Source organism: Mauremys reevesii, linkage group 5, assembly GCF_016161935.1.
Source record: "Mauremys reevesii isolate NIE-2019 linkage group 5, ASM1616193v1, whole genome shotgun sequence".
Lineage (NCBI taxonomy): Eukaryota > Metazoa > Chordata > Testudines > Geoemydidae > Mauremys > Mauremys reevesii.
In genome coordinates, this window is record NC_052627.1 from 132,058,222 (window position 1) to 132,069,605 (window position 11,384).

At 47.2% G+C, this 11,384-nt stretch overlaps 1 long non-coding RNA gene across 3 annotated transcripts in view; it reads right to left on the reverse strand.

Annotated features, from left to right (window-relative positions):
* The window catches only part of LOC120406451, a 56,726-nt gene extending 45,795 nt beyond the window's left edge, over positions 1-10,931 (reverse strand). For 2 of the 3 annotated variants that reach the window (XR_005599273.1, XR_005599271.1), the window contains exon 1: positions 10,773-10,924. This is a non-coding gene — a long non-coding RNA (uncharacterized LOC120406451). Of the gene's footprint in view, positions 1-10,772 lie in introns of all 3 variants that reach the window. The other variant, XR_005599272.1, reaches the window with a different exon arrangement.
* Positions 10,932-11,384: the final 453 nt, after the last annotated feature.

Sequence of the window (11,384 nt, forward strand, 5' to 3'; positions counted from 1 at the left end):
GAAAGTTCCCTCATTCCAGAGACGTGGGCCACAGTATTTGTTTTTGTTTGCACTGATGGCCAAGTAGTTGCTTTCCATTGTGGTTTGGAAATTCTTTTTGTCACTCACATTTCCAAAGGACATTGCAGTGGTATCTTGCCGTTCTGATACGATCTCTGTTCAGTGTATTTCAATTGCTATTCAAGCTGTCTCAATGGTCAAAAGAAAAAAATAATCTTGTTGCTCTTTCCCTTGCTCCGAGTGGACACCCCAGCTGAAGTTCAGATTTGATGAAACTGATTTCAGTTGAAAGGAGCCTACATTTATGTTGTTTGAATTCCTGCCCCTTCCCCCCAACGGACATAATTCTACTCTCAATCACACTGATGTACAGCTGAAGTAAGTGAAGTTAATGGAATCACTCAGATTTATGACTGAGTGCAGAATCTGACCCTCTCTCTCTCTCTAAGACAGAAAATCTCATGTTGCCTCTATATAAACCCATGGTACACCCACATCTTGAATACTGCGTGCAGATGTGGTCGCCCCATCTCAAAAAAGATATATTGGAATTGGAAAAGTTTCAGAAAAGGACAACAAAAATGATTAGGGGTATGGAATAGCTTCCATATGAGGAGAGATTAATAAGAGGGACTTTTCAGCTTGGAAAAGAGACGACTAAGGGGGGGATATGAGAGAGGTATATAAAATCATGAGTGGCGTGGAAAAAGTAAATAAGGAAGTGTTATTTACTCCTCATAACAAGAACTAGGGGTCACTCAATGAAATTAAAAGGCAACAGGTATTAAAACAAACAAAAGGAAGTATTTCTTCACACAGCGCACAGTCAACCTGTGGAACTCTTTGCCAGAGGATGTTGTGAAGGTCAAGACTATAACACAGTTAAAAAAAGAACTAGATAAATTCATGGAGGATATTAGCCAGGATGGACAGGAATGGTATCCTTAGTCTCTGTTTGCCAGAAGCTGGGAATGGAAGACAGGGGATGGATCATTTGATGATCACCTGTTCTGTTCATTCCCTCTGAAGCACTTGGCATTGGCCACTGTTGGAAGACAGGATACTGGGCTAGATGAACATTTGGTTTGTTCCAGTATGGCCATTCTTGTGATCAATAAGATATAGGGTGGTCTCCCATAGAGAGAAAGCCTCTTTCCCTCTTGCATCCAGTGGAATGGTGAAGGAACACACAGAAGGCGGGCTGATTGGAGAACACTGGGGCAGTGAGTCCTCACTAGAAGTATATAGGATACCTTCTCATCATATTAGCATAGTCACTCCCATCACTAGAGCTTGACATCTATCTACCCATGACACTGGAGGAGCTCTTGCCAACAGTCCCTAGATCTGAGTATTCACAGAGGTTATGGCTGGAAAGGACCATTAGATCACCTAATCTGGCTTCCAGCATATCACAGGCCATTACATTTCACCCAGTTACCTCTGTATTGAGCCTAATACTTGTGTTTGGTTGAAGTATAACGTCCAAAAAAGGCAAACAGTCTTGAACCAAAGATATCAAGAGCTGGAGAATCTGCAGGCTGGGGGCAAGTCTCTCTCAACGAAGCACCCTCAGGTTTGGAATTTGCATTCCTGCTGCACCAACAGTGTTGGAGCCAACCTTGCCATTGGTGTAAAGAGGCACCTACTTACCCTAGCACTGAATGTATCTGGAATACAGACAGTCCACCAGTGGGGCATGGTACAAGGCCTCTTCTCTCAAACTTTCCCCCAAAGTAGGAGGAATTGGTCATTGCTCAACAACACCCAGGCATTGGTTTTAAATAGAGAACATCATGGCCTATGGACCATGAGATGGGCACATTTTGTATATTAAAAATTAAACATGCTGTTCGTTCAGCAGTTAAGGCTTTAAGGCCTGCAGTGATGTGCAAATGGCATTTTGACCCCTTATCTCAACTTCCCCTGAATTTTTTGCTGAACGTTCAAGCTGGTTTCCTCAGACCTACAGGCTGATGGCAGGCAAGCATCATAAGGTTCAGTAGCTTAGTGAAGCGCTCAGAAGTTTGAATACTTGTCTGGACTGTCTAAGCCCCTTGGATTTGCCCTGTTAGGATGGAAGCCTTCAACGAACAGGCTCTCTCCAGCGATTTCTGCTACTTTCTGCTTCCCCATCAGTCTCAATCCCCTGAGAACTCACGTCATCCTGGCACATCAGCTTCCAGCTGCTATTATTTCTTGAGTGCAAGGCAAAGTAGAAGATGGGACAGCTGTCCCGATGCATTTTCAATGTAACTAGACAGATGACACCAATCAGACATGACGGAAAAGTAGAGGGTGATTCTAAGCGTCAGCGTTTATTACAGTGAGTGGGAGAAGGCACTTTATGGAAGTGGTTGGCACTGATGGTCTAACAAGGTAGAGGCGAGGTCTCAGAAGGGATTTGAAGTATGAAAGTAGGGCTGCCACACCAGGATGGGGAGGGCATTTCAGGAGGAAGGGTAAGCATGAAAGGAAGTGGGGAGTTAAGAGTGGGAGAAAGGGATGGAAGTGTAAGGAGACTGGAGATGTAGGTTGGAGCTGGGCAGAGCCTTGGAGATCAAGATGAAGAGCTTGAACTTGACCAAGACAACAGGAAGCCCATGGAGGAACATGAAGTGAAAGCAGGTATATTCATGGTCTCAGTGGCAATAATCTGGACATAGGGTAGCCAAGTGCGAACTGGCCCCAGCAGGCACAGACAAGGCTACCTCAGGCTAAAGGCAGGAGATAGTGAGGTGCCTCCCAACCCTGGGAACCCCCGGGAAGCATCACAAGGGACAGTTACCTAACTAGGTCAGAGCAATCTGAGTTTGGGTCAATGACATGGAGGTTTTTGTTTTATCTGAACTAATATGCCCAAGCCTAGTACAAAACAATTCGTTAGAGTAGCCCAGAAAAGCGAATGAATAACACTGTTCTAAGAGATCAAAGCGCATGCTGCACCATAACCAGTGACTAGCTAACAAGATTCTCATAGGGGGTACATATTCCATTCATATGGGTAGCAGCTGAATTCATCCTGACCAACCCTATGACACAGCACTGTACAGCAAAGGAATTCACCCTCCGTTCTATTAGAATACCAATGGCATTTCTAATGCTTAGCCATGTAGTATGAAGTGGGTCCAAATAATCGTCTTGTTACCATGCCGCTGTGTTTAACCCGGTAGCTAGCTGATAAACTAGCTAACAAGCCCCATCTGGCAGATACTTAAGGATCAATACAGAGAGGCACTCGGAAGATGTTCATTGACATTAAGAGAATGTAATCACTAGGATATCAAGCTCCTGAGGGGAATGAGGATCATGTATTTAAAATTATACAGGCTCCGTGCTTAAGCTGTTATACCACACAATGGATAAGTAAAGTGTACAAAATCCAGCATGCATCATATCCAACCATGGTCAGCTCACAGACTGGGGTGTTACAATATTTGGTTTCATTCAACCCACACCCTCCTTTTTTCCTGGTTAGATCAGTCTAAAAATTGCATGAAACGGGCCCCATCCGGTCTCTTGTGCGTGTGGGGCACCCTGTTTTCAACAGAATTGGTTTTCAAGAGTAGTTAAACTGCCAAGCAAAGGCCCTTTTCATCCCAGACAGAGCCACCATTGTTTTTATTTTGACATGTCTGAGGGTAGGAGTATCCATGATTCTATCCCCCCATCCCAGATATGAGCCCTCCACATGTGGGGATAGTCCAGATTTGAGCCAAACTTTGTCTTGGGCCTATCGCATGGCATAGCAAAGGGTTAAGAGTAAAACAAGTTTGATTTTTTAAAAAGTTTTAGATCTTGTCCAATCCCAATTCACTTACGGCCTGATGGCTGAAGAACACCATTCACTCCCTGCTGATGACTGATGTTTTCATGGAGTGGTCTTGGGTGCTTATTCAGAGAGAGATGAAGGCTGAAAAAAAATCTGGAGCCCCCAGATATGGGTTGTTTGGATCCAGATTCAGGAGTGATGGGATCAGGTCTTGGACTCGCATCTTCTAAAAATCCCAGCAGATTGGAAAATACAGCTACTGACTATTAATTTGTGCGTTCCGGAAGACAGCAGCTGTGGTAATTGCGGTGTTTAAGAAGTGTGAAATTGGATTGTTTAATTTAAACTTGAAATGTCATGTCCTGGTTTGGGGGAGGATGGACGCAGGGGTCTGTGACCAGAAAAGACTTATGAGAACCTAGCTGAACCAGGGAGGCCTTTAAAGGATTACTACTTTCTTTCAGAGAAATGTAAGGAGAAGAGATTCACTTTCCTTTAAAAAGAACAGGAGTACTTGTGGCACCTTAAAGACTAACACGAACTTTCCTTTAAATTTTTCTTGTCCAGCAGGAAGTTTGCATGCTGCATACACACCCACCTCCCCACCCACGCACCCTCTTCAGGTCAGAAGGCAAACACAATAATGGATTAAGCTTAAAGGTACAGGGCTGCATGCAATGCGATTGTTTGTCCACTAGTCTTTTCATCTGACGAGATTCTGATTGGCCCAGGTTATACATGCAACAACTCGCTTGGTCTCAATTTATGGTAGTCCCATCACTTGTCATGGCAAAAGTGACTGATCATTAAGAGGATAAGGAGCAGGACTGGGAGAAGGTAAGCTCTTTGGGGCAAGGACTGTCTGTTCTGCGTTTGTAATAGGGCCCTGGGCCATGACTGGCGCTCCCTGGCGCTATTTAATAAATATTATTAGAATGAGAAGATGAAAAATCAGGGATTGTAACAGGAGCACTCACCTTGTGCCTACCTCTTAGCAGCTGAGTGGGGTAGTGCAATCTTTTCCCCACTCCTGGTACCCTCTGTAGATTGCAAACCTTGCTAGGCAGGTCTTCAATGACTTAGCCCTCTGGTAGAGTCACAGTCAAAAATTAACAGATTTATTTGGGCATAAGCTTTCGTGGGTAAAAAACCTCACTTCTTCAGATACAGCATCTGAAGAAGTGAGGTTTTTTTACCCATGAAAGCTTATGCCCAAATAAATCTGTTAATCTTTAAGGTGCCACCGGACTCCTTGTTGTTTTTGTGGATACAGACTAACACGGCTACCCCCTGATACTTGACAGTCAAAAATTGATCCCTTCTGTGGTATTAAAGAGTTGAAACTGTCTTCCCCTCACCATGGCCTTCAGCCTTATCTCCTGGCCCTTTAAATCCAGCTCTTCACTTGCGTTTCTCTGATTGGCTGTTTCCACGAGGCCTCTTTCTGTAGGCCTGGAAGACCCACCTCTGCTGCTCCTTTCTGGGGTGGGGTAGTACTGTGGGCCTCCAGCAGGGGGCCACGAGGGGCCAGGTTCACCCCATCACAGGGAAACTGAGGTACAGTGAAACAGCAAAGCAAATTTTCCAGTCTGGCACTACAACTCGAGGTTTGCACAAATGTTTTCAGTTAAAAAGGAGAAGGAGGTTGTGTGGTAGAACCAAGCTGCAGTGACATGCGACATTCAGTCAAATTCCTGGATGCCTCACAATTACGTTTCAGACCAGGGTTCAGCACAGAGACAGCTCTAGTGGCACTAAAACCGACCACCTTGTGGCCATGGATGCCGAAAAGATCTCCATGCTCACACTACTGGGCCTCTCCGCAGCCTTTGGCACAGTGGACCACACCGTATTAACCAACCCACCTACGTGACACAGCAGTAGAAGACAGCCTAGCAGTACAACGGGTCCAGTCACTTCTCTCCAGTACAGCTTGGAGTGGTGCTGGGTAACCTCCTCTGAGAGCCCTCCAGGGTCCTGCAGGGATCCATACTATCCCTGTTCTCTACACGAGCTACATGAGCCCCTTGGGAGAGATGGTGAGAGGCAAGGGGCTCCGCTGCTGACAGGATGCTGATGAGACTCAGCTATGTAATTCACTCTCAGCGGATGCAGCCACTGCCTTTGCCAAAATGTCAATGCCTCTACAGGAAGTGAGCTCTTGGATGAAGAGCGGCTGACTCAAACTGAATCCAGGCAAGACCAAAGCGATGCTGACAGGAGAGACACGTTAAAGAATTGGCCAAAATGTCTCCCACCTTCCATCACAGGCATAGAGCCTCCATTCATCAACATGGGTCAAAGGCTCCAGGTCTGGTTTGACTTCTCGCTTAGTTTGGAGGACCAGGTAGCCTTTCCCCACCCCCCACAAAAGACCTTCTTTCATCTCCAGCTCACTAGGAATCTTCCTCCCAACAGAGAACCAGCCATTTGTCACCTTCCATCTGGAGCACTGTAATTCACGGCATCTCAAGCCGAATGTGAAGACCATGCACAGGCTCCAGCTGGTCCAGAATGCAGTTAATGGACCAAGCCCCAGCTACATCACAGGTGCAGTTTCAATCTATGAATCACTCCGACGGCAGTGCTGCTCTGGGTAACTATAGATCTTAAAGCCTACGATGAAGTATTCTCCGGCAATGTTCTGGCAGTTGCATAGAAGGGACTTGTCGTGGGGGAGGTGCCTGCTGTTCCTTCCCTGTTTCTCCTTATCCCCACCTTCCCAACCACATACCTCCCCCAGCTTCCCAGGTCCTGTCAGTACTTGAAGTGGTAAGTACCAAAATACATCAGCAGAGGCTACTCAAGAGGCATTCTCCAGAAGCAGGAATCTCCTGAGGAATGGCCCCTTCTCACCAGTGTTTGGAGCATTCAAAGATGCGTTCAAACTTGTGGGTGCTAATCTGATGTACTGGACAATTGGAGGCTCCCCTGCTCCTCATTTTGCCCCCTGTACCTGGCATACCAGGCAACACCAAAGAGGTCACCAGAGAGACACAAAATAGGAAGAACCGGTTCCTCTGCTGGTATAAATAGGCCTAGCTCCATTGACTGCAGCTTGGCCGTTTTCCACCATCTGGGGATAGGACCCTATCCTGGATAGCCAAGCTGCAGCGGAACCAATAACTAAACTTACTCTGGACAAACAAAGGGAAAGAAAGTTTCCTCTCTTAGTTTTGTTTTTTGCCCTCTAGCATTAGTGGCCCATGCTGGGTTTTTTATTATTATTTTCAGTCCTCAGAGGGGGACTGTGTGCTGTGGCCAGCAAAATCCAGCTGACAGGTTGCTGTGGGGGTCAACTGAGACCAGTAAGGGGTTGTATCATCACCTGCCCTGCAGCTCTGCATGCCTCACATGCTGGGTGGTCAAGGCTATAAGCCAGAGCATCAACAGCCAGCCGACAAGCATGCAAGTCACACCCTGACTTCTCACCCACTAACTTTTTGCAGGGTGACTCCAGCACCCTCCCAGTCCCACTTTTCCCCAGAACCCATCTGCCAGCGTGACAATCTGCTGGGGTTCCCAGAATTGAGATCCTGTGTTATCCCGTCCAGCCTCAGCAAATGAGAGTTTTGCTACTCCTAAGCTGTGTGACAACCCACTGACACACCAGCTTGTCTGCCCTGCCAACAAACTCTTCAGGGCTCTGCCAGTCCAAACCTTGCCTTGCAGGTAACAAACAGCACCCTGCAACTCCCAAGTTCCCCAGAGAGACGTCTCCCTGCGGTATGCAGCCCTCTTCTGCAACACTCATAGAAACTATTATATTCGTTGCTTCATTAAAGGGACAATAAACTACAGTTCATTAATTTAACTGGGGTATGGCAAATGCTCATTTCAGTCACCACACTAAATCACAGAATCACAGAAAATTAGGGTTGGAAGAGACCTCACTGGAAAACAATCCCAACTATACATACAGAATGATGGGATCTAAATTAGCTGTTACCACTCAAGAAGGGTTTTGGAGTCATCATGGGTAGTTCTCTGAAAACATCCACTCAATGTGCAGCGGCAGTGTAAGTTGCGTCACCTGGCTTACTCCGCTAGGGGCGATGGCGAGCTACTCTTTCCCTGGCCGGCTTGAGCCCCACCCGGTCTCGGAGAATCAGTGGCAGGGGGAACATCGACGAATGTCTGCGGCGCGCCCCTCAGGCAGGGGAGCGCCGGCAGGAGCCTGTAGCGCCCCCCTCAGGCAGGGGAGCGCCGGCAGGAGCCTGTAGCGCTGTCGGGACCCGGTTCCTGAGGCTGACTGGCCGGGTAGGGGAACGCAGGCCCGCCCTACACCTCTGCGTTCCAGCCCAGGGCCCTGGCAGGGTGAGACGAGGGTCTCGTCACTGGGTTAGTGGGGTTCTTTCCGCAACATAGACTCACCCCCGTGTCGCTCAGTCCCTGGGCTACTTCCTACCCGATTACGCGTCCCTCAGGTCCCTCCAGTTCACCCGGGTAGACCGCGGCTGGCAGCTCAAGCTCTCCCACCGGCTCAGGCTCTTCCAGTTTCTTGGGGTACTCGGCGGCAGGCAGTCCTGGTGAGCCCAGTCCTTCCTCCAGCTCAGGTTTCCCCTGGTCCAGGGCCTCCCCTGGGGTGGCAGCAGGGTCCGAAGGGAGCAGCGTGCAGTCTGCATCTGCCTCCCTCCCTGGTGCTGCCCTCACTGAGCTAAGGGCCCCACCCTTTGTACTTCCTGTTCCACCCCTCCCCTTCCAGGGGGCGGAAAAAGCTTGGCCTGGCCCCGCCCACTCCGGTTGAGAGAGTGGCTGTTTACCCTCAGGCTCGGAGGGAAGCCACCCTGGCTCCCTACAGGCAGTCAAAGAAGCTAACAGAATGGTAGGAGCCATTAGGAAAGGGATAGATGATAAGACAGAAAATATCATAAAGTCACTATATAATTCCATGGTACACCCACACCTTGAACACTGCATGTAGTTCTGGTCACCTCATCTCAAAAAAGATCTATTAGAATAGGAAACAGTACAGAGAAGGGCAACAAAAATGATTGAGGGTAGGATATAGCTTCCATTTGAGGAGAGATTGAAAAGGCTGGGCCTGTTCAGCTTAGAAGAGAGACAACTAAGGGGGAGAAAGATATGATAGAGGACAATCAAATCATGAGTGGTGTGGAGAAAGTGAAAGTGTTATTTACTCCTTCATGTAATGCAAGAACCAGGGGTATTAATGGTATTAATAGGCAACGAGGTTTGAAATATACATAAGGAAGTATTTCTTCACACAATGCACAGTCCACATGAGGAATTAGTTGACTGAGGATGTTGTGAAGGCCAAAACTATAACTGGATTCAAAAAATAATTAGAGAAGTTCATGAAGGATAGGCTCATCAATGGCCATTAGCCAAGATAGTCAGGGACAACCCCATGCTCTGGGTGTACCTAAACCAGAAGGGAGTGGATGGCAAGGAATGGGTCACTTGCTGATTGCCCCGTTCTGTTAATTCCCTCTGAAGCATCTGGCACTGGCCACTGTCCAAAGACAGGATATTGGGCTAGATGGATTATTGTTCTAGAACAGTGGTTCTCAAACTTTTGTACTGGTGACCCCTTTCACACAGCAAGCCTCTGAGTGCGACCCTCCCCTTACAAATTAAAAACCACTCTTTTATATATTTAACACCATTATAAATGCTGGAGGCAAAATGGGGTTTGGGTTGGAGGTTGACAGCTCGTGATCCCCCCTCCCATGTAATAACCTCACAACCCCCTGAGGGGTCCTGACCCCCAGTGTGAGAACCCCTGTTCTAGAATCATAGAATATCAAGGCTGGAAGGAACCTCAGGAGGTATCTAGTCCAACCCTCTGCTCAAAGCAGGACCAACACCAACTAAATCATCCCAGCCAGGGCTTTGTCAAGTCTGAACTTAAAAACCTCTAAGGAAGGAGATTCCACCACCTCCCTAGGGAACCCATTCCAGTGCTTCACCACCCTGCTAGTGAAATAGTGTTTTCAATATCCAACCTCCCCCACTGCAACTTGAGACCATTACTCCTTGTTCTGTCATCAAGTACCACTGAGAACAGTCTAGCTCCATCCTCTTTGGACCCCGCTTCAGGTAGTTGAAGGCTGCTATCAGATACCGCTTCACTCTTCTCTTCTGCAGACTAAATAAGCCCAGCTCCCTCAGCGTCTCCTTACAAGTCATGTGCCCCAGCCCCCTAATCTTTTTCGTTGCCCTCCACTGGACTCTCTCCAATTTGTCCACATCCTTTCTGTAGTGGGGAGCCCACATCCTTTCTGTAGTGGGGGGCAGTATAGCCATTCTTATTATGTTCTTCAGCATCAAAAGCACAAGCTTCTACTACTTGAGTTAAAGAAGAAAATCAATTAGTCAGTACTCAGTTATAGGCATTTATCTATGCTCTGGCTAGCCAGCCACTAAAGAGACATGATCACGTGTGCTCAGTGTAGACTTTCCAGAACAGATATGATCTGGACAAGCTTTTCATGGATTTTAAAGGCCCAAATGTGTGATCATCTAGTCTGACCACCTAGAATCTTACCATAGAATCTTACCCAGTAATTTCTGCATCGAGCCCATAACTTCTGGGTGAGCTAGAGGAAATCTTTTAGAAAGATATCAGTCTTGATTTAAAGACTTCAGGTGACAGAGACCCCATCATATCCCTGGTAAATTGTTCCAATGGTTAATTACTCTCACTGTTAAAAATGTCTGCCTTTATTTCTAACCTGAATTTGTCTAACTTCAGTTTCCACCCACTGGGTGTTGTTATGCCTCTGTCTGCTAGACTGAAGAGCGCTCTCCTAGTGAAACCTTCTCCCCATATAGGTACTTTTCCTAGGCATCCCTGTCAAATGGACATTTCATTCTCTGGGCAATATTTGCAAACAAGGACATAACAGAGCTCATACTATTATGCCAATGGTGCTAGGGTCTATCAGCAAGCATGGCCTTGGTCTCCAGCCTTGCTAAAATGAGTGGGCAGGGCATCAACCTTTATTCAGGATACATGTAAGAAGCAGTTAAGCACCTTTTGGAGTAAAATAGTTGTCAAACCTGCAGCTGAGACTCACAGAGGAGTTTGTAGTCAAGTTCCAGGCCAGCATCAATATGAAGGACCAGAGTCCAAGACAGGTTTCAGGGTCAGTAGGCAAGGTCCAAATCAAGCTGATGTCAAAACCAGATGAGAAGTCTCTGACACTTCCTAGAATGCCCCTTGGGTTTATATAGGACAGAGAGCCAATCAGGAGCCATGAGGCTGCTGCTTGTCAGACCCCTTGAGGCGGGACTTCCTGTGGGGTGTGTCTTCACCAAGTTGTAGACAGTGGAGTGCAAGCTAGCTATAACACCTGCTGGGTAGCAGCATAGAGCTGTCTGCTACCTACCATATCTGCAGGCCACAGTTTGAGACCTCCTGGACCTTACAGATGCCAGAGACATGCATCTAACTCCTCACCCATTCCTGGTATGATTTCACCCTGTCCCTACCCAAGGCAGTATGTTTCTTCCCAGATCTGACACTGCAATCTGAAGCAGCACAATAGAAAATCAAGCAACCATTCCCTTCTGTCTGCTTTCTCTTTCAGAGACAGACTAGCTATCAGGTCACCATGCTCTTGCTTTTTTCTGTCCTCCAAAGGAG